General features: G+C 37.3%; 1 pseudogene; it reads right to left on the bottom strand.

The window, feature by feature from the left end:
• Window positions 1–8,555: 8,555 nt before the first annotated feature.
• On the bottom strand, window positions 8,556–11,540 carry LOC109175176 (annotated as a pseudogene).
• Between the last annotated feature and the right edge of the window lie 13,086 nt (window positions 11,541–24,626).

The raw sequence follows: 24,626 nt of genomic DNA, 5'->3' as shown, positions 1-24,626 counted from the left end.
CATAACTTCTCAACAATTTCTCAATGCAACAAGGAAATGACTTTCTAAAATAGATATGAGTCTTTGAAAATAATACTTAGGCTCACTTTGGCCATTTATGCATTTTAAAACACGATATGCTAAAATATGCACTTTACCGTAGAATGAACTTCAATTATCTTTTCACTGTGAATTCTCAACGATTCTATAAACATGCTCATAAATCAAGTGAAACAACGCAAATCACATTAGACTGGAAAACAGATTACACGATAGAATCCTATAGGAAAGCTACCACTGATAGCTCCTATCTAATAACTAAGACTAGTCAACAATAATAATAGCCATAAACAAATAAACCATATAATATAACATTACTAACACACCCCCTTAAGCACAAAGTTGGAGGGCGACAACATTGAGCTTGTCCCGCAGAGCCTGATAACGCGGAGCTGGTAGAGGTTTAGTGAAGATGTCGGCGAGCTGGTCTTTAGTCGAGACAAAACTGGCAATGAACTCCCCAGAAGCGACTTTGTCCCGGACAAAGTGATAATCGATCTCAACATGCTTCGTGCGGGCGTGGAAAACTGGATTCGCGGCTAGGTAAGTGGCACTTAGGTTGTCACACCATAGAGTGGCTGGTGTACCGGAATGTAACCCTAGCTCGCGGAGTAACGAGACAACCCAAGTAATCTCGGCTGCAACATCAGCCAGCCCCTTGTACTTGGCTTCTGTGGAAGACCTGGCGACAGTACGCTGCTTACGGGAGACCCATGAAACAAGATTGTCACCTAAGAACACAGCATAGCCACTAGTAGACTTGCGATCGACAGGAAACCCAGCCCAATCCGAGTCAGTGAAAGCATGAAGATCGGAGGAGACTGACACTGACAAACGAAGGCCGTAGTCCTGAGTGCCCTTAATGTACCGCAATACTCGCTTGAGTATAGCCCAGTGATCGTCTGTAGGAGAGTGCATGAACTGACACAACCTGTTCACCGAGTAGGAGAGATCAGGCCTGGTAATAGTTAAATACTGGAGAACCCCTACAATCCGCCGATACTGAGTTGGGTTCTCAAAAGGTGTTAAGGAGGGCGTGGCCGATTGTGTTACTGCTGCCGGAGTAGCTAGTGCCTTGCAGTCCGTCATTCCCGACCTCGTGAGTATATCTTTCATATACCGCCGTTGAGATAAGACAAGCCCAGCACCAGAAGGTACTGTTTCTATCCCTAAGAAAAAGTGAGGCACCCCGAGGTCACGAATCTTAAAGGCTGTTGATAGCTGGTGAAGAAGGGTATCAATTAATGCCGAATCATTGCCCATCATGATTATGTCATCAACATAGACCAACAAGTAGACCCGGGAGTTGCCCGCTGTATAGTAAAAGAGTGAGACATCGGTTTTGGATGCCAAGAAACCGGTAGATGTCAGAAACTCTTGTAAGCGGTTGAACCACGCCCGAGGTGCTTGTTTGAGACCGTACAAGGAACGTTGCAAGTGACATACGTGACCTGGATGTGACGGGTCCTCGTAGCCGGGGTGTTGCTTCATGTAAACTGTCTCGGAGAGACGACCATTCAAGAAGGCGTTGTGGACATCAAGCTGTCGCAACACCTATTTGCGTGACACTGCAAGAGAGAACAAAATACGAACCGTAGTCGGCTTGACTACAGGACTGAAGGTGTCAAAAAAGTCTTCCCCAGCGACCTGATTGAACCCTTTGGCCACCAATCGGGCTTTGTAGCGTTCAACGGTCCCATCAGCCTTGCGTTTGGTCCTGAAGACCCATTTGCAGCCGATAATATTCATGTTCGGAGACGCCGGAACGAGCTGCCAAGTATTGTTATGCATCAGGGCATTGAACTCCTGATCCATAGCATCACGTCATTGCGGGTGACCTACAGCCTGGGAGTAGCAAGTGGGGTCCACAGAGGTAGTTAGAGCATAGAACTGCTCGTCATGTCCCCGAGTTTTACCCCAAGTGCGCATGGTATGATCCTCAATTTCTGTGCGAGTTCTGTTTTTGCGGCCCGGTGGGCGGCCCCCCTTGCACCAGTCTGAGGTGGTGCTTCTATAGCCACGGGGGCCGGCTGCTGTGCAATCGGGGGTTCATCTAGAACCGTGGTGTTGCTGGGATTTATCACTACGAGCCCAGCTCCCCAAGGGGGAGGAGCAGGGGCGGGAGTTGAATTCACCTGCACAGGAGTCTGCATAGAAAACGGAAAAAGGGTTTCATCAAAACACACATGACGGCAGATAAATATCTTTCCCGTCGTTAAGTCCATACAACGGTATCCCCTAAAAGAAACTGGGTAACCTAGGAAGACACATGGTGTAGACCGATATTCGATTTTATGCCGATTATATGGCCTTAAATACGGATAACATCTACACCCGAAGACACGGAAGAAAGTATAAGGGGTGGCGTTTTATATAGACGATAGTATGGCGATTCATATGACACGGCAGACGAAGGTAGGCAATTAATTAGTTGAGTTGCGGTTCCAAACGCATAATCCCAATATTTAAACGGTGTGGAGCTTTCAGCTAATAAGGCCAGACCGGTTTCGACAATGTGTCGATTCCGGCGTTCAACATGGCCGTTTTGCTCATGGGTATAGGCCCACGATTGTCTGTGCGTGATGCCTAAGGACTCAAATATGGTGTGTAGGCGACGGTACTCACCCCCTAAATCAGACTGGATGGCTTTGATAGAACGGGAAAACCGTCGTTCTACCATCGCCCGAAACAAATTAAATACTTTATAGATATCTGATTTTAACCGTAAGGGGTAAAACAAGCAAAAACGAGTACAGTCGTCTACAAATAAAACGAAATAACGGTAGCCCGAATTTGAAATAACTGGAGAGGGACCCCAGATATCTGTATACAACAAATCTAAAACTTCAGAACTTGAAGTATACACTCTATCTAAGGGAAAACGGGAGGATTTTCCTCGTTGACAAGCGGAACAAATTTCTGACACCGGAGCTTTATTTGACGTGACTGGGCAGTGTTTAAGAACCCGTTGGAGAGCCTGTTTATGAGGGTGACCCAGACGTTGATGCCACACTGTGGGTGACGCTTTGGCTGTTAAAAACGCAACATGAGATCGTGGCACCAACAGCTTATACAGCCCGTTTACCGCGGAGCCTTTAAGGAGTATGTCCCGTGTAGTGCAATCCTTCACAAAAAACACGTCTTTATGAAATTCAAAAAAAACGTTGTTTTCATTAGTGAAACGGTAAACGGATAACAAGGATAATGACAAATTTGGAACAAATAAGACATCTGACATATTTAATAATTTAGAATTTGATGGGATTGCTGTACAACCAACGCGGGAGATATTCAAACCTGCCCCATTGCCCACTTTCAGCACATCACCGCCAGTGTACTGTTCGGATTGCCCAATCATGGTTTCATCAGGCGACGCGTGAGTGGTAGCGCCGGTGTCCGGAAACCAGACCTCCGGCTGGGCAGTTTCTGCTGCTGGTGGAGTACCCGCAACGGCCACGTGGGCGTGTGGCGACGGCGGGGGCTCGGTGTAGCGCCGGTTGCAGAAGACGGCGGTGTGGCCGTGACTCCTGCAGATCTGGCAGCGAGGGCTGCCACGGCCGCAGCCGCCGGAGTTCTGGCCTCCTCGCCCACGGCCGCGATTGTTGCTGCTGTGCCGGCCACCTCGTCCGGCGCCCCCACTCGACTGGCCACCACGGCCAGCATACATGGCGACTGGAGCGCCATTCCCGGACTCCATCGCGAACTCATCTCCCTGGATGAAATCCTGGGCTTGCAGAAGGTCGCCGAGCTGAGATAGTGTTACCGGTGTGCCGGTCACGGTGAGTGCACTCGCCATGGCCCGGAATTCCGGGCGAAGTCCCCTCAATACGTAGAGCACCTGTTCGTCTAGCGTGAGTCGATGGCCAGCAAGGGACAAGGCTTCAACGAGCATCTTTGCCTTCCCGAGATACTCCGAGGCCGACATGCTGCCTTGCCGGAGCGTCTGAAATTGGCCGAGCAGATTAAGACACCTAGCTCGTGTGGAGGACGCCAGCGAGTCATTGATGGAGAGCCAGACCTCGCGTGACGTTTCCCGGCCAACCGCCAATGGCATGACCTCGTCGGATAATGACGAGATCAGGAGAGACATGATCAGCTGGTCCTGTTGAACCCATGCCGCATGCTCCGGGTTGATTTCGGAAGATGCGACCGCGGTGGTGCTTGAGCCGGCTACCTGTGTCGTCGCCGGGAGGAACGCCGGTGGACACACATGGCTGCCGTCAATATAGCCTAAAAGGCCTTGGCCACGTAGAAAGGGGATAATCTGAGTGCGCCAGAACAAGAAATTACGGTTGTTTAATTTAATTGAGACAAAGTGATGCGCTGCGTTAAGGGAATTCCCGGTTGTGTGTGGTGGAGGGGTGGTGGTTACGGTTCGTTCAGAGGAGTTTGTCGACATGTTTAGGTGGTGGAGAAAAAACAGGGTAGGATTCCTAGCCTGACGCTAACTGATACCAAGTGAAACAACGCAAATCACATTAGACTGGAAAACAGATTACACGATAGAATCCTATAGGAAAGCTACCACTGATAGCTCCTATCTAATAGCTAAGACTAGTCAACAATAATAATAGCCATAAACAAATAAACCATATAATATAACATTACTAACAAATCATAATTTAGCAAATCTTCATTGGCAAACACTTAACAAGTATTCAACATGCTCTTGAACTTAAAATGCTCAACATATTCTTATTTTGTATTGCCAGGTGATGCATTGTCACTGGGAGCATCTGAATTCTGACCTGAACCCGGTGATCCGCCACTGGTGGTACTCATATTATTCTTTCCAAGAAATAAGTTGTCGCCGTGAGAAAAGTTTACAGAAGGTGGAAAAATAGGTATAGGCTCGTCTAAAACAATTAAATGATATTGTTATTGGACACTTGTAGGACTTGAAGATAGCAGCAAAGCACTCAAGCTCTCAGCGATTGGAATCATTTGCCAATCGGAGAAAGTTTGGAGCACGGTTTTCAAAATAGGGAAATCCCCTTTGTTGGATACAAAAGAAGGAAAGTGTCTTTTCTAAAGGCGAAATTGAATAAAAAGGATGTTGTGTTTTGAAATGGCAACATTACTTCATATTGCAAAAAAATATAAAATACCAACCATATACCATTATACATTATGAAATACAGATATATAAATTTATACACAATGAAATACAAAATTTGTTTTTTATTTTCTTTTACGGGGCGTTTGGTTGGAGGGGGGGGGGGGGGGGGGGGGAATTATGTGGGAAAGGAATTGTAATTCCATGGGAGTTGAATTACTGGGAATAAAGTGGGAATTTAAATTCCAGTGTTTGGTTGACAGGAATAGAATTACTGGGAATTTCAATTCCAATGTTTGGTATACATGGGAATTGAAAGGGAATAAGTAGTATAAAGTCAAAAATGTCCATTATTGTTGTTAGACATTAATTTTAGGTTAAAAAAGGAATGGGTAATTTTGACTCATCACTATCTTTTTTTCCCAGGAATTAAAATACCAGAGGGGGGACATGGGATTTTAATTCCATGAAAATGGGGGAATTGCAATTCCCTCCAACCAAACTACGTAATTTAATTACCTTTGAAATTAGGTGGGAATTAAGTGGGAAGGGAATTTAAAATCCCTCCAACCAAACGCCCTGTTAGGGATAATGATTAATGCAATTAATAAGTAATGATTAGTAACATAATTAATGATGTTTAACTAAATAAATAAGTAAATAATTAGTAAAAATGAAACATAATTATAATAAGATAAAATACAAAAGCTGTTAACATTATTATTAGTATCATATATTTAAAGCGTTAAGTTCACCATACACACAACACACTGTCATGAATGAAATATTTAATCGACTAAGGATAAATTTTTTCAACATGACATTGATCAATAACCATGATTAGTACAACGTTGTCCTCCAAATTGAATAAAACCACATCATCCTGCGTTGTATTAATATTAAAATGAGTTGTATTAATATTAAAATGCGTTGTTATTTCTTCCCACTGCTCTGTGAAAAAAGTTAAAGTTGTGTCAAAGTAAAGCTCTAACTTTCGAGATCCAAATACTATTTTTCAGTGTAGCATCAACGATCTCGTCAGAATCTCTGAGGAATGCAGACAATGTAGCTTTCTATTGAGACGTAAGAAAAAAAATGAATGAGTAAATAATTGATATAGAATACACGTTAAATTAGAATATTATGAATGTATATTATTTCTTACCTCTCCAAGTTGAGAGAAATCAATATACAATGAACGATATCTTTATACATCAATTGAATATGTTGGTGGATCACTCTACGATCGCGCGGCGCATTTAAAGTGCCTTCATACCGACAAACTTTTATATGAGCACTGTTAGCAACATCAGCATCTGTCAAAAATGCTCTTGAACGATGGACGTGCTGCAAAGTCAACATAGATGGGTCGATCGGACCGAGATTCAACATTCGACGAGCCATAACTGTTAAGAAAAATAAATATATTATATGATTGAATTACAATTAATTTATTTTACAATTAAATACTTGCTTTGCACATTAGTTTAAGTTTTCCCTCTTTATTTCAAAAAAAAAAAAATGTTGTTGGACAGACCGTAACCTTAGGCGACATTGGAATTTGACAATAAATATATCAATGTCGCCTAAGGTATAGGCGACATTGGAATTTTCCACACTTCATACACACGCGAAATACTAGCTACAAGCTTTTAAATATTCAGTTGAATCATATAATTCAAAGACAAATCAATGGTGTCAAATGCCTTCATAAATCAGAAGAAACATAGTCTTGTTGGAGCATCTTTGTAACACAAAATTTTTGCAGTTCGTGGTGAAAATGAAGTCAAATTCATGTATATGTATTCGATACTAAAATTAATATTAATATTAATTCAACATTTAAAAAATAATTAACAATCATTTTATTAATTAATTAATCAATACTTCCTACATGTCACTATCAATAATTGTTTAAACAGTAAAAATTACGAGGAAAATTAACACATTATAAATCTTGGAGAAAACTAAATATTAGTTGTTGGGAATATGCATTTTTCAGAATTTCAAAAAACAAAAAAATTAAATACGGTGGAGGAGTAAATACGGTGGTTTACTGTATTTACTCCACTTTTCGGGGGTAATTAAATGGAAAACGTATCTCGCCTAAGGGAAAGGCAAGATACCCAAAAGTCAATCTCGCCTATGAGAAAGACACTTTCCCTGATCCGTAACTCACCCCACACATTTCCTTATCACGAATTCCATGTCAGAAATCCTCCTGACCCGGAAAAACGACCCGCCCATGGATTGGGCTCGTGAAGGCATTCGCAAAATGCCATACTTCAGATTAGTTGGGTCATTGAGGAATGCACATAAATATATTAGTCGCGGAGAGTCCATGTTTTTCGTTATTCAGCCGCAAATTCTGTATCTCAGAGCTCCCAAACCACTATACATGATTCCTTAATTATAGCATCTATACATGGGTGAGTTTGGTCTGAATCCCACTTTCTCTATCAATTCTATAGGCTATCCTTATCTCAGCAATTTTCTCTCACTTTAATTTCTAAAATGGATCCTACTTCCCCATCATCAAATTTGTAAATTATCTATTACTTGTTCTACATCCTGCAATATTCTCTCACTTTCTAAAATGATCCCACTTTCATATTACATTAAATTTATATAAAGGCTGCTGCATGGCAGCCTTTGTCAATTTTAGCAAGCTTACTAGACACATGGCACAAAAATTAAAACAAAAAGAAATTTAAAATGTCATTTCAATAACCATGTCATTTAGCAACTAGTAGCATTTTTGGGATGAGGATAGCCTTACATTTAATTCATTTGCTACTTTACAATTCATTGTTTACTAACATATCTCTTTGCACATTGATTACAACTAGCTCTTTAGCAAGTTGCCAAGTGTGCTTGCAATTTAACTTCCCTTAGGTTTACTCCTTAGAGACAACAAATTAAAACACTCACTCTAAAACTATAGTTCCTTCAAAATAATTTTAATTACATATTTTGATCTATTTGTAATCAATGTCATAGTACATTGAATACTATTGAGAAGAAAAAATTAATTCAAATAACTAAGGAAGAACAACACCTTTGACCCCGAAATTGTTTCACTTTTGAAAATTTGATCCATATTAATAAATTTAAACAAATTTGATCTATTTATTGTCCATTATGTTATACTTTCATCCTTGGTGTTATATAATTATCCAATTCCGTTAACAAACTCTTTTTTATGAGGTTCTTTTTGTCATTTAGAATCAATATTTATGGCTAAAATTTCATTCGATCCATGTGAAGTGTCATTTTAAATAGTGAATATTGATTCTAAATGATAAAAATAACATCATATGTTTAATAGAGTTTGACAATTATATAATACTCGGGACTAAAAGTTCAACCTTATGAATAATTAAGGGTCAAAATTTGTTTAAATTAACTTACAAAAATCGAATTTTCAAAAGTAAAAAAACTCAAGAGCTAAAAGTGTTAGTTTTTCAAATACTAAAGTGCACAAATATAATGAGCTTAAAAATTAAAATTGTGCACTTCGATTGAGACGATTTGCATTGAGTTGGGCTTCTGTAAAAGACAAACTTTCAATGGATGAGTCGTCAAATGCAAGAGGAAGGCTCAAGTGAAGGTCAAGACCGCCATACTTTTCCTCTATTTCTTCTAGTCTCAAGGGCTTCCACTTCTGTGCAAAGGGACCAAGAACATTAACAACGTGTTCCATATTTGGTCGTCGAAAATATTTATTAGCAGTGCAGTGAGCTGCCAACTCTGCAACCTTAGAAATGCTCTCAAATGTTTGGTCATCAAGATCAAGATTTGGGTCGATAGCGTTTCGAAGGTTGTGACCTTTTCTTATAATCTTGTTAAACCATGTGACCAAGTGACACGTCTCGTCAGGCAAGGTCTCATCTATTGCTTTTTTGCTGGTGATTATCTCCATTAAAACAACTCCGAATGCATAAACATCTACTTTATTTGTGGCTCGTCCTGTTGCTGTTAGAAACATATCCACATGTATAAGCTAGCTTTATAGTGATCAATTATAGTCATGTTGAGGAGACTCACCCAAAAATGTTAATGGAATTGGTTTAAAATTTGAGTAACTATGTTATAATTTTATCATCATTATATGATGTTGGTTTAGATTTAGATTGATTTTTAAATATCATATTAACTAATTACACGCAATCAATATTACTTGAAAAAAATAATGTAATGTGTCAAATTGTAAAAAGATACCATGGCTAATACTTACTAGCATATTCAGGTGCAAGATAACCGAATGTTCCAGCTACTCGCGTTTCAAAAGAAGATTTGTCATTTGGAGCCTTTCTAACCAATCCAAAATCTGCGACCTTTGCTCTCATGTCATCACAAAGAAGAATATTTGAGGACTTTATGTCTCGGTGAATGAAACTTTGATGAGCCAAACTATGAAGATATTCGATTCCCCTGGCCACATCTAATGCAATGCTCACCCTTTGCTTCCAAGTTAGAGGATCAAAGCCATTCTTCTCCCATTCAAATAAATGATGACCCAAAGTCCCTTGTGGCATATATTCGTACACCAAAAGCCTATTGTTGTTATTGATACAATAACCAATCAGTGCAACTAGATTCTTATGCCTAACTTTGGTAAGAAAAGCAATTTCTGCTTGGAACGCATTCATTCCTTTAGTAACTGTTGTCCCATCTTTCATCTTTTTCACAGCAACCTTAGTTCCATCGTCTAGTTCACCTAGGTAAACCACCCCATATCCACCACTTCCCAACACATTCTCTTCGCTAAAAAAGTTTGTGGCTTTTTCAAGAACTTGAATGGGAATAGCAATGTTTCCATCTTCATGAACCGGAGAAGTTCTCCCACAATCAACACTGTCTCGTTTCTTTATCTCAATCAAAGCAGCAGTGCCCTTTACACTAACCTTCATCTTTTGTTGTCGCTTCATATAACACTTGAAAGACACAAAAAACACAACCACAACAACAACAACAGCTATAACCACACCAACAATCATTCCAACTGAAATTGAGGACCCATTTGAATTCTGGCCTGAACTCGGTGATCCACCACCGACACTCACATTCTTCCCAAGGAATAAGTTGCCACCATGAGAAAAGTTTACAGAAGGTGAAAAAACAGGTATAGGCCCAGACAAATTGTTATTGGACACTTGTAGGACTTGAAGATTACGCAAAGTAGTCAAGCTTTCCGGGATTGAACCAGTAAGATTATTATCATTCAAATACAGGTTCCTCAATGAAGTCAAATTAGCAAGAGCGGGTGAAATAGTACCTGAAAAGCCCTGCTTACTAAGAGTCACATTAATCACATTCCCCTGTGCATCACAAGAGACATATGCCCAATTGTTGCACGCATTATTCCCATGCCAAGATTGGGCGAGCGTGTTTGGATAGCCAAGACCCCCAGCAACAGCAAGAAGTGCAGTGACCTGTGGAGCACAAGGTCCAGGTGTATCCTTACAGAAACCATTATTAACAAGATCAAACTTGGTGTCATATCCAAACTCAGGCATGGGACCCTGCAAATTGTTGTTCTGAAGAGTAATGCTTTTCAATTTAAGATTCGTTATGGAAACTGTACTGGTACAACCCCGGTCAATTGGTTGTCTCCAAGCTGCAAATCGAAGAGATTTACGCATTTGGAAAGGTCAGGGATGGGACCCGTGAAGGCATTGGCATGAAGCCATAGTTGGGAGAGTTGGGTCATTGAGGAAAGCACATCAATAGTCCCGGAGAGCCCAAGTTGTTGGTTATTCAGCTCCAAATTCAGTATCTCCGAGCTCCCAAACGACCCAGGCAGAGACCCGGTGAGGTTATTGTAGGATAATCTCAGGACCTGGAGATTCGGGAAAGAATCGAAGAAATTAGGAATGACGCCGGTGATACTGGCGTTGCTCGCGGAGAAATATTCCAAGCCTGTGCTTTCGGCCAAATAACTAGAAATTTGCCATGGGCTGAGCTTGCTATTGTCGTTAATGGTGAAAGTCTGCAAATTGGGAAGACCCAAGAGGAAATCTTGGGGGATTGATCTGAACTGATTGATGTCTAAGTAGAGTTCTCTGAGGCCGGACATATTAGCGAACGACGGCAAGGGCCCGGAGAGGGAGTTATTCCGGACAGAAAGTGATCGGAGAAACGCTAGCTGTCTGAGCTCAGAAGGGAGTTCGCCGGAGATGGAGTGGGAGTCGAGGTTGATGGAGACTACATTGTGGGTGACCTCGTAGCAGTGGACATTAGTCCAAGTACAGGGATCTTTGGAAGCGGACCAGCCAGAAGGCGCCGGAGAGAGGGCGGCTAAGAGCTTGGACATGACGGCGGCGTCATCGCCAAACGAGACAGTGAGGAGGTTGATTAGAAGCAGCAAACGGAAAAAGATGGAAGGTTTTGAGAGTGGTGGTCCGATAGTGGTTGGAGGAACCATGTTAGGTTGAGCAGTTTGTATATTAGGGAACTGTGTACTTTAATTCTTTATATATGTTATATTTTTTAAACATATATTGGCCCTTCATCGAAATAATATGTTTATTACTAATTTTTGTTTTTAGAACATACGGAAACTAGTCCATAAAATAAACTCCGGGCAAGAATTGGACTCAGTAGATAGGGGGAAGAAGAATTGGAGTCCTTAAATTGCAGTGTACTGTATCAGTGACGGAGTCTATGAAAATGGAGAATTTTAAGTAAATGCCACTTTTCACAAGGGAGAAAAAATGCCATATTAGCTGTATTTCACAAAGAAAAATGTTATGAAGTCATACTCCATACCATTTCTTTTGCTGCTTCCATTGGCATCAAGGCTGTTATTACTGCTGTCTTCATCGCAGGCCATCCCGCCCGGTCCCGCACTGTAGCGGTTTTGTCACGCAAACTATGAATTGCAAAAACGGGGACCAACGGCTTGACCCGTAACCCGCGGGCCAAGCTATATATATATATAAACATAAGAAGTCTCAATCAAAGTTATATCTCTCATTACGTTCATATTTTGAATGCTAATCATTTTGTACATTGTGATTTTAGAATTGTACTATATAAATTTTTTGTCACAAAAATATCTCTGCCGTTATAACTTTCGTTATCTTTTTTCCATTATTGTTATCATGCACATGCATCCACCATATATTTTCTTATATTCTTTGATAATAATATTTGTAGACATTATATATTGGATTATTATAATAAATAAATTTGATTATTTTAATTAATTATTTTAATAAATAAATATATATAGAGTCGAGTTCTGGTGTGCGGCGACCCCTTCCCGTGCGGTCGTACGACAGTTTTCAGAATACACCAATAGTTAATAAAAATATACACCATCAACGTTTGGAAATGCACTACAAAAACACACAAAAATTAGGTACGCATCACCAACAACACACCATTAGGTATGACTAAAAGCACCACACAGTGTTCGGAAATACACCATTAGTGGTAGAGAAGTAGTGTATTTTTTTGGGTGTGTTGTGTATTTTTTGATGTATTTTTGCATTTCATTGTTATGTGTTTCTCTTACATTATTGGTGCATATTGTTAACACTATTGGTGTATTCTGAAAACCGCCGCACGACCACGCGGGAGGGTGTCGCCGGCATGTTTATGTTAAAACGGATGTCTAGAAGAGGAATAATAACCAATAACAGTCGTCCACCTGTCCAGATCTAACGGATTAAAAGTAATTTTTAAAAAAGATACAATGATATTTTTGTAAATAGGTGCAATTAACACGTGTTAAAAGTGAAAGTAGTTAGTGCAAGTGTGCAAGTTAAATAGCCAGCACATTGGATATATGCATCAAATTTCATTGAGAACAGTCATAAATAATACTAAAGAAGCCAAACACCTTGTGCTCAGATGACATGTAGTGACATCTCCCATGTGGGAGGTCATGAGATCGAGCCTTAGTGGAGGCGTTGTTGACTCCGTGTGCTACATTAAGTTGAGAAAGTATGTTTGAACAGATGCACTGCATCTCAAGTAGGTATGACTATAACATATATTTGGAGGTTAGGTCTCAATTTGAAGCATCTATGTGGCCTAACAACATCATTTTCACTCTTTCTTTATTGGTGCAAGTGTGCAAGTTAAATGTGCAATTAAAATCACTTAAATGTGCAACTGTTTTCACTTAATATTGTAAGTAATTTTCCTTTTCGCATTGTTGCACCTAATGATAATGTCTTTCACATTGGTGCACTTAATGATAACATTTGGCACAACTAATAATAACATTATGTGCACTTAATATTAATGCTCAGTGTACATTATTTTTTGAAAGATCTGTCATAGCCACATTACACTTTTAATACATTTTACTTGCACTTAGGTGCACTCTATGAAACTATTACTTGCACTTTTAACACAATTTACTTGCATTTCAAAGTTCAATTATTTATGAAAATGTCATCGCATTTTTTTTAAAAAAAAAGTGTTTTTGATCCGTTAGATCTGGACACATAAACAACTGCAATGGATTCTCATTCCTTTTTTATGCATGTAGCTTTCATCTAATCCGTCTCCTATACATATAATTTGGTTCAAATGCGGTGTTGCTCTCACATGCGGTCGTGCAAATTCATCTTGACTATTGGATGCGCTCATATCAACGGTGGAAAAAATGCAGTGACATTTTGATAATTTCATGCACCATGTATATTTCAATGGTGCACCATGTATATTTCAATGGTGCACTAAGTGCTTGTTTGTGGTGCACTTTTGAGTGAATTGTAGTGTGTTGGGATGTGGTGCACTAATAGAAAAAATGTAGTGACATTTTGATAAGTTTATTTATGTTGTGCATTAATAAGCGCTAGTACATTGTGCACTTAGTAGTGATTTGTGGTACACCAGAAAGTGCTAGTATGTGGAAGTGCGAGTTTACAGTGCATATATCTAGAGTAAAAGACATTTTTTGTCCTAGACTTATAGTGGCACGGACAATTTTGGTACTCTATAAAAAATTTAGACAATTTATGGACAAACTTATTGTGACGAGAACAATTTTAATCCACTGTCTACATTTTCTTTAGATGACTGTTTGAGAGGAGGGTATTTGCGTCATTTCATGAAGTCTGCTTCTCTTTATTCCATCTTTGCGTTATTCCATCTTCTCGACTTCGCCAACGCCGACATTTTCCCCTCTTCCACCGTAGACGATTCGTTGGACCACCACCACCTCCTCCGTCACTCCGCAGTGATCACCTCCTCCCCTACCGACAACTACTTATTCAACCCTGATGAGTGTTAAATTGTGTCACTTTTATTGGTTAATTAAGAGTTGTATTTTGGTTAATTAGAGTCCTTCAGGCCTATAATGTGCTTAGAATAGCTTAATTTGATTAAAGTTAGGCACAAGTACTAGTTTTGATTACATTTGTGAAAATAGCAAAATATTAACAATTTTAGGGCATTTCAGCGACACTTCGGAAGAATAATCGGACATCTACAACTTTCATGAAGACCACGAAGGCCGAATTGGACATCTAAGCAGTCGAAATCAACAAAGAAAGCATCAGGAGACCCATTTACGCGAGCTGTCACGCAGTAACGGCGGAGTAAATGGAAAATAATGTTATTTCCCATTTACGCACCGCGTCACGCTGTAAGGCACGAGTAAATGGGAAATAATGGGCTGAAGGCAGTTTTAAAGGGGCGAAAATTTCCAGATTTGGAGAGCTATCTTCATTGCTCATTTTCCACTTTCTCACTATAGGTTTTTAGGTTAGATTAGCTTAATTTTTTTCTCGCCCTTCTCTCTAGATTAGGGTTTTACATTTCCTACTAGATGTATGAAGAATTCCACATAGTTATGTAATGAAGATATGCTATTGGAGGTTTCTAGTTGCTTGTATTGAAGGATCAACACTTGGATTCCAAGATTTACCTTCCATTTCTTTAGTGAAGTTTTCTTCCCCTTATCTCTTTTACTTTGCAATATTTATGCATTACGCATATGTTTTTGTGTTCTTTATGATATTAAATCATGTGTAGTTAGTTTATGAACTTGAGTTAGGGATGTATTATCTATCTTGATGCTTAGTTTGTGATTATTGCATAATGGGTAGAACTCTAACCTAGAGTTCTTGAGTTTATGAAGGATTTGTGTTTGTATGTTGTTAATGTTTGATGTACACTTTCATTAGCATGCTTTTGGAGAATTCTTGGCTACAATGAGAATTGGGTTAATTAAGGATTTTAGCCACCCCTTGCATAAACCTGATTTCTTCCTACAAAAATAGGGGAAATTGGGGGCTTTAGATGCTTTGTTTGCTTGATGGGCTTGGAATTGATACACCATGAAAATGAGGCAAATCTTTGTTCTAATCCTTGTTTATTAATCACGAGAGTGGTTCGTAGACTAGGATACCTACGTGCATTCCCTCTTGATTTCTTGGTTATTTGTTCTCCCTAATCTCATAGGTTGTTGAAGTATCAAGATGATAATGCTCCCTAGCTTGAGCTGAGTCCTATTTATTTATTTCGTGTTTATCTCTTGTTAATATATGTTCGTGTTATTTTGTTTAGTTACCGTAGCCTTAACTTTGTATGATTTGCTTAGCTTTCTTGTTGATTTCCTTATGATAATGCCTAGTTTATTGTGATTGTATATTGCGTGCAATAACCCCCAATCCCCTGAGGACGACATTTCACGTCCGTACACTCAGCATCACTCACTTTTCCTACAATCAAACCCCCACTCCTCTGCCGACTTCACCCACAACCTTTACGTCCTAGTAACTTTAGTAAGAACTCTCTACGATGAAAAACACAAGAGTTTGAAAAACGATGTGGATCTTCTTGACGACGGCTATGGTGGAGGCGGAGCCGGCAAGGTGTCGGCAGCAGAGTCGTGTTCGATTTACCTTGAAACGGTAAATTGTAATGGGGATAGATCTTGGGCTAAGCTTCAATGCAGTATGAATTCCACGTAGGTTAGTTCAATTCTGAGCACCTTGGGTTAATTAAGGATTTTAGCCACCCCTTGCATAAACCCGATTTCTTCCTATGAAAATAAGGAAAATTGGGGGCTTTAGATGCTTTGTTTGCTTGATGGGCTTGGAATTGATACACCATGAAAATGAGGCAAATCTTTGTTCTAATCCTTGTTTATTAATCACGAGAGTGGTTCGTAGACTAGGATACCTACGTGCATTCCTTCTTGATTTCTTGGTTATTTGTTCTCCCTAATCCCATAGGTTGTTGAAGTATCTAGATGATAATGCTCCCTAGTTTGAGTCCTATTTATTTATTTCGTGTTTATCTCTTGTTAATATCTGTTCGTGTTATTTTGTTTAGTTACCATAGCCTTAATTTTAAGTAAATGGAGAATTTTAAGTAAATGCCACTTTTCACAAGGGAGAAAAAAATGCCATATTAGCTGTATTTCACAATGAAAAATGTTATGAAGTCATACTCCATACCATTTTTTTGCTGCTTCCATTGGCATCAATGGCTGTCACTATTGCTGTTTTAATCGCAGGCCATCCCGCCCGGTCCCGCACTGTAGCGGTTTTGTCACGCAAACTATGAATTGCAAAAACGGGGACCAACGGCTTGACCCGTAACCCGCGGGCCAAGCTATATATATAGAGTTAATTACCAAAATAGTCTTCGACTATTTTTTTTTGACCAATTAAGTTCTAAAATTTAAAAATCTTAATCAATTTGGTCCTCCGTTAGTTTTGCCGTTAGACTTCCGTTAACTTGGGACTAAATTGGTAATTTTTCTATAATCAAGGGACCATTTCAGTAATTAATTTTAGGTGTAGGCAATTCGGTTCGATTTTTCCGAACTAAACCATACCGAACATTAAAGTAATTAACCGTATCGAACGATTCGGTTAAAAACGGATTGGAAATACCGTTTGATTTTATTTAAAATATAATAATAATAATAATAATAATAATAATAATAATAATGGAAATGCGGTTTGGTTGAACAGTAAAGGAGGCATCAAGGGGCTTAGATTTACTTTTATTATTATTATTATTATTATTATTATTATTATTATTATTATTATATTTTAAATAAAATCAAATGATATTTCCTTTCGGTTTATAACCGAATCGTTCGGTACGGTTAATTACTTCAATGTTCGGTATGGTTCGGTTCGTGAAAATCGGACCGAATTGCCACCCTTAAAGTTAATTACTGAAATGGTCCCTTGACTATAGTAAAATTACCAATTTGGTCCCAAGTTAATGGAAGTCTAACGGCAAAACTAACGGAGGACCAAATTAATTAAGATTTTTAAAGTTGAGGGACTTAATTGGTACAAAAAAAATAGTCGAAGACGAAATTGGTAATTTTGCTATAGTCAATGGACCATTTTGGTAATTAACTATATATATATAGAAGAGCGCTCATATGTGGTAATGTCATTAGGTGTGGTCGTGTGGTTGTATCTGTGTCGTTGAATCAGTTTAATCTAACTGCAGTGGTAATTCTGAGGATTTTTGCGCGTTTTGGTAAGTGGGGGTGTTATGGTAATTACAGTGGTCATTTATAGCGGGCGGGTTCCAGAATACACCAACAATGTTCACAACATACACCAATAGTGTAATAAAACACACCACAATGAAACACACCAATGGTGTATTCCCGTGTTATGGTAATTACAGTGGCTATTTATAGGGGTCGGGTTCCAGAATACACCAACAGTGTTGACAATATGCACCAATAGTGTAATAAAACACACAACAATGTGATTTTCCCTATTCCGGTGTTTTATGATGAGTTTACCCTTGCAGTTCGCTGGGTAGGAGAATGTGCGCGAAAATACTGTAAAAATCTAGATTAATATGATTCATTGGATCTATCTAATCTAATGGCCTATAATTGACCATATGACCATACCTAACAACATGACCACATGTGATCACCCATATATATATATATATATATATATATATATATATATATATATATATATATATATATATATATATATATATATATATATATATATAGTCGAGTTCAGGTGCGGCGACCCCTTCCCGTGCAGTCGTGCGGCAGTTTTCAGAATACACCAATAGTTAATCAAAATATACACCATCAACGTTTGAAAATGCACTACAAAAACACACAAAAATTAGGTACGCATCGCCAACAACACACCATTAGGTATGACTAAAAGCACCACATAGTGTTCGGAAATACACCATTAGTGGTAGGGAGGTATATGGTGTATTTTTTTTGGTGTGTTGTGTATTTTTTGGTGTATTTTTGCATTTCATTGTTATGTGTTTCTCTACATTATTGGTGCATATTGTTAACACTATTGGTGTATTCTGAAAACCGCCGCACGATCTCGCGGGAGGGTGTCGCCGGTATGTTTATGTTAAAACGGATGTCGATCTAGAATAGGAATAATAACCAATAACAGTCGTCCACATGTCTAGATCTAACGAATTAAAAGTAATTTAAGAAAAAAGATGCAATGATATTTTTGTAAATAGGTGCAATTAACATGTGTTAAAAGTGAAAGTAGTTGGTGCAAGTATGTAAGATAAATGTGCAGTTAAAATCACTTAAATGTGCAACTGTTTTCATTTAATAGTGCAAGTAATTTTCTTTTCACATCGTTGCACCTAATGATAACGTCTTTCACACTGGTGCACTTAATGATAACGTTTGGCGCAACTAATAATAACGTTAGGTGCACTTAATATTAATGCTCGGTGTACATTATTTGTTTCACTTTTAATATATTTTACTTGCACTTAGGTGCACTCTATAGAACTGTTACTTGCACTTTTAACACAATTTACTTGCATTTCAAAGTTTTAATTATTTACGAAAATGCCATCGTATTAAAAAAAAAAGTGTTTCTGATTTGTTAGATCTAGACACATGGACAACATCAATGTGTTCTCATTCATTTCTTGGACATATAGTTCTCACCTGATCCATCTCCTATATATATAATTTGGTTCAAATGTGGTGCTGCTCTCCCATGCGGTCGTTCAAATTCATCTTGACTATTGGATGCGCTCATATCAATGGTGGAAAAAATGCAGTGTCATTTTGATAATTTCATGCACCATGTATATTTCAATTGTACACCACAAACAAGCACTTAGTGCCACTAAGTGCTTGTTTTGTTTGTGGTGTACTTTTGAGTGAATTGTAGTGTACCACAAAGTGTTGGGTTGTAGTGCATTAATATAAAAAATACAATGACACTTTGGTAAGTTTATTTCCGTTGTGCATTAAGAATTTCTGGTGCACCACAAAGTGCTAGTATGTAAAAGTACGGATCTGTGGTGCATATATCCAAGTGCACCATCATATCTAAGTACATCTATCATCAAGCCACTAGTACAAAAAACATATAAAAAATATAAATATTTTTTTTAAAAAAAAAAGAAAGAAAGAAAGCTGATTTTCGCTACCTTTATAAAAGAAGGGTACTATATTTAATAGGATAATATATTTGGATAATATAGGACTCATGTGTTAGAGTCCTACTAGGCTTCTATCTCTTGGTTATATTATTTGTATTAGTTAGTATTTGTAAGTATTTTCCCTAAATACAATATATTATAATATATTGTATTATTGGGTGGTTGTGGTGCAAGGGGAAGATTAAGTCAGTTAGTGACTTAATTTGTTAGGCAACTCAGGATATTCAATTAAGTTTTAACTGAATATCTGCCTACATTGATGGCATGTAGGCTTCTAAGCAAAATAGTCCTCCCACAGCTCCCGTGTTCAGGACACGCACCATCACGTATTCGGGAGAGAAGTGGTAGACAAAACGTCACTAACCTTTATTCTGCAGATTTACCATCTCGTGGCAATACCAACGACTATGGCTGGGGATATTCGGGCGATCCTAAAGCTTCCGCTGTAACGAGGCAGGTTACTCGTTTACTATAGTTTATGTTAGCCTTAATATTATTATCTAACATTTGGTATCATAGCCCTAATAATCCCTGCCTAGTTGATGATTTTGCCAATCAACGTTCATTTTTTGTATATTTTTTTGGGCATGTTGAAAGAAATTATTTTCTGGGCACTCAGAATAATTATTTCATTTTGAATATGAACTTGTTGGTTTATTGTGAACTTACAATTGCCGGTTTAACGGTTTTATCTTTCGCTCGTGAGTGGCGATGCAAGTCAGGAGCAGCGCTCCAGCGACGTGAAGAACGCCGTCAATCTTGCAGCAGGTGGGAGACGAGGAATGGCGGCGGTGGCCCTGCTCTCGTTTCGCAAGTGGAAGAACGGTGGCGACTGGTTCATGGGTGACGGCGACGACTCCGACGGAGGGTACTGCTGACGTTATGGCTGTCGGTATTTTCCGATCCTCCGCTGTGAGCTTCGCCGCTGGATGGACGGCGCTATGGGGCGTTGTGGTTCTGGCTGGCGATGGAGGAGGCACTGGCTGCCATGGTGGCGTCATCCGTGGATACATCCCGGACTAGCGTTGCGACAAGCTTTGGCGTTGCGGCATGGTGGTCCGGCGGAGGCGGGCTTGGCTTCCCTGCGAAAACGTCGCTGTTTCCCTTCCCCTTCAAGCGACACTACTGCCTTGGTGTCGCCTTTCTCTCCTACCGCGCAACTGGAAATTGCAGGCGGGGTGGCAGACCAGTGCTGCAGTGAGGAGAAGTGGCGGAGCTTCTTCGCTATTTTTTCGGGGCGACTCGTTGGAAGAAGACTCCTGGTACGCCGTACGCCTGTTTTAATTAAAAAGCAATCTCCTTCGTTTTTATTTACCATATATTGATATTTGCCTTATAAATAATTACATATTAATTTTGGTAAATGGTGATTATTTGGATTAATATTGCCATATTAATATTACCTTAATTAATATTGTAAATGATTTTAGCAAATGGTAAATATTAAATAATTGCTTGTTTTGAAATAATGATGCCCTTTTGGCATTAAAATTTTCAAATAATTGAGATCAGATTAATTGTGGCATTATTTGTGATTGAATTATTGCAATTATAGTAATTCTTGTCACAATTAAATTATTATTCATTTTGAGCAAAATATTACGTTTTGATTTGCTATTTGAATTCTAATTTAATATTGAGAGTTGTATTAATGCCTTTTAGTTTTCTCTCAATTTTGACATTATATTCACAATTAAATTATTATTCAATTTTGAGCAAATATTAAGTATTAAATTTGCTACTTGAATTTTAATTTAATATTGATGTGCATATTAAATTGCTTGAATTATTGCAATTTATTTAGTATTTATGAGTTAATAATATATTAATATGCAAAAATCAAAACATGCTTTGTATATTCATAAATTATTTCATTATAATTGTACATTTAGAAAAGCATATATTAAGGTTGGATATAGCATATTATTAACTCATAGCCTATATATTAAATATCATTCAATTTTGGATTCTTAGGTTAATTTTGGACAATATAGCCTATTGAGACAGCTTGTTGGTTTCTCAATTAATTTTGAGCATACTTTAGTCCTATTTTTCACATGGGTCTTTAAAACCTATTTTGAACAAGCTATTTAGGACCTATCTTGGTTAGTATGGACCCTGGCATCGTGTTATTATTTGATTGATATTTTAATAGTAATTGTAGCATTTTATTTGATTATAACATGTTTATTAAGTTTTAATTATTACTAACTACCGTATTTTGTTAACGGTTTTATTGTTGGTAATAACATCAAGTTTGGATCTATTTCAACACTAGACCATTTATTATTCATGTTATAATTAACTTGGGACATTAAGGTTTATGGGTCTGACTTAAGCAATTTTGTGCTATAATTATTATCATTGTCTGATTTTGAGTCATTTAAGTATCTAAGGATTACAATTACTATTTGAAGTCATTAAGACTTATAATTATTGTTTTAGCCATTAAGAATTATGACTATTATTTAAGTTAATTATGTTTTTTAATCTATTAATACTTTTAAGGGCATTAACAATAATATTCTGTTTTATTAATGGTAAGCAATGTACATAGTTATGTTGCCTTTACATTATTGGTAATTTGGTTATACCTTAATTTTAGTCTCCGACTCATTACAGTCTTGATTAATTATTATGTGGTAAATTGAGATTAGTATTTAGCATCCCTTAATTCCAGTTTTACATTTATTGTGGTTATCATTAATTTACATTAATGATTACTGTTATATTAAGTTGAGGGGCTAATCTCATTTATTACCTTTCATAATAATTATTAATTCATGGTAATCTACTATATTTGGTACATTGGTAAGATTACCCATGTCACTTCATTTTCTTACCAATAAACTGTTGCGTACCATTGGGCGATTCATTGAGATTACTAGCATCGACGTGTCAACTAAACTCTTCGTGAAAGTGGGAGATTTTGGAGGCTTTCTTCGTTATCGAGGTTAGTGCTATTGATAGATGCGGTTTGAATCATTAAGGTACGCAAATCATTAATTACAGTTTATTATTATTGGTAACTACTGTTATAGCTGTTAACCATTTTTAACTAGTCACATTTTATCCTTGAGAATATGGAAACATTAAGATTACTATGTTTGTCATTATTAAATGTTAATAGTGGTTGTAATGCTCCTTATTACTATTAATATTTTAATTAATGATAACATTATTTTTATGGTTAAGTCATGAATTGTTTCCAAATAGATTTATGTGACATTTATTTTTCAGACTTAAGTTGTATTAAGTTTTGAAGTTATATTCGAAATGTTTTAAAGGTTAACAATTTTGACTATTGTTTTTCCACATTTAGTCTCCAAATTAACATAATAATATTGTTAATGGCTATTTATTGCTCTTTTGGTTTATTTGCAATTTTATGCCATGAATAATATTATTAATTGAGTTTTGGAAAGTGATTTTTTTGAATCAATTCAGAATTTTGGAAAGACATGTTTTCTAGACAATTGACTATTGTCATTATTGTACATCTATCCCATAGTTTATTTAGTATTTGAATTATGATTTTAGATGTTAGTGCCCACATTTAGTTAAGTATGAATAATTTGAATACACATTTGGTGTTTTTCATACACTTTAAATTGTTTAATGCTTTTAATCACATTAAGTGCATAATATAAAGTTTAATTATGCAATTAGGATTTGTGAGTTTTTTATTTACGAATAAACATATACTATGGCTTGATATTTGTGATTTCAGCCTGTTTCTCACAAATTTGATTTTATGCAATTAAAACATTTTCACGTGGGCTAGTTTTTAACCTTTCAAAGTATATATCTATTATATTATTATTCAAATTTTGGATTTCTTTTGGTTAGAAGTCATACTAGTTTTGAATATCAATTGTATACTTAGGTTATTGCTCATATTAAAATTGTTTTCAGTTATGCAATTTATTTGGAATATATGAGTTTATTATTTAATTTTATGCATATCTGTTCTAAGCATAATATTTTATTTTTTTAGATTATGCGATTTATTATGCCTTTAGAAAGCATAGTTTGAGAATGGATTTAGTTCCTTATTAAGTTAAACTTTATGCATAAAATTAATTGTGGTAGTGCCTGAATTTAAGCACGTTTAGTCCGTTAATTTAGTTCATCGATTTAAAGCCTTATTCAGAGGTGAATCTACAATTTTATAGATCTCCCAAACGGTTTTACTTCAAACATGAGAACGCATGACTTAGGGAAGTTTCTTGGGGAGGAATACTAGTTCTATGGCCCTGGCTTAAAAGCCTTGTTGCTACTAGTCCCCTTGCGACGCTACTCTGTCTAAGGAGTTGGTATTTAACCGAGCTTCGTCTCGACCAACTTTCCTGGGAGTATACCTAATAATTGTCTATCATGTGTTGGTTTAATTTGTTTGTTAGGCTTTAAATTCCCCTTTTGCCAAGTGATTACAATTTCTAGATTAATTAAAGAGTAGCCACAACATTTTTAATTTACTAAAAATTGTCTAAAGTTCAAATCACATAAAGATGGCAATGATAAATGTCCGTGATCTTATAATTTTAATTAGTTGGGGAGTAGCCACAACATCCTTAATCAGTTAAAATTTTATATTGAGTTGTTAGGGTCACATAAAGTTCTAGAGACATATCAATTGTGATTAATTGTATCTAATATGATGGAATTTAGCCCACAGGCAATTTTGTTATATTTGTATGATTAATTAGGATGAAATACTGAATTATGATCATAATTTAGCCCACAGACAATTATGTATCAGAATGTAGTTTAGTAGTTTTATCAGTAATGATAGGAATAAAGAATTTTACTTACTTAGTAATTTTCACCTCTATCATGAAGCTTAATTTTAAGATGTAAACTTTAGGTCATATATCTTAATTTGCCCACAGGGATTAAGATAAGGAACATGATCTCTTATGTTTTTTTCTCATAATGGTTGTAATGAATCTAATTGAACTAAAACTTCAGCCTACAGGCTAGTTTTATGTCATTGGATTCTTCAACTCATTTGATAATTGTATGGTTGGTTGTAATGAATGTAATTGAATTAAAACTTTAGCCCACAGGCAAGTTTTATGTCACTAGATTCTTCTGACTATTTAGTAGTTGAGATAAA

Source organism: Ipomoea nil, unplaced genomic scaffold (genome assembly GCF_001879475.1).
Source record: "Ipomoea nil cultivar Tokyo-kokei standard unplaced genomic scaffold, Asagao_1.1 scaffold0684, whole genome shotgun sequence".
NCBI classification, from domain to species: domain Eukaryota; kingdom Viridiplantae; phylum Streptophyta; class Magnoliopsida; order Solanales; family Convolvulaceae; genus Ipomoea; species Ipomoea nil.
The sequence above is the reverse complement of the archived record's forward strand: the minus strand, read 5'-3'. Positions and strand labels throughout refer to the sequence as shown.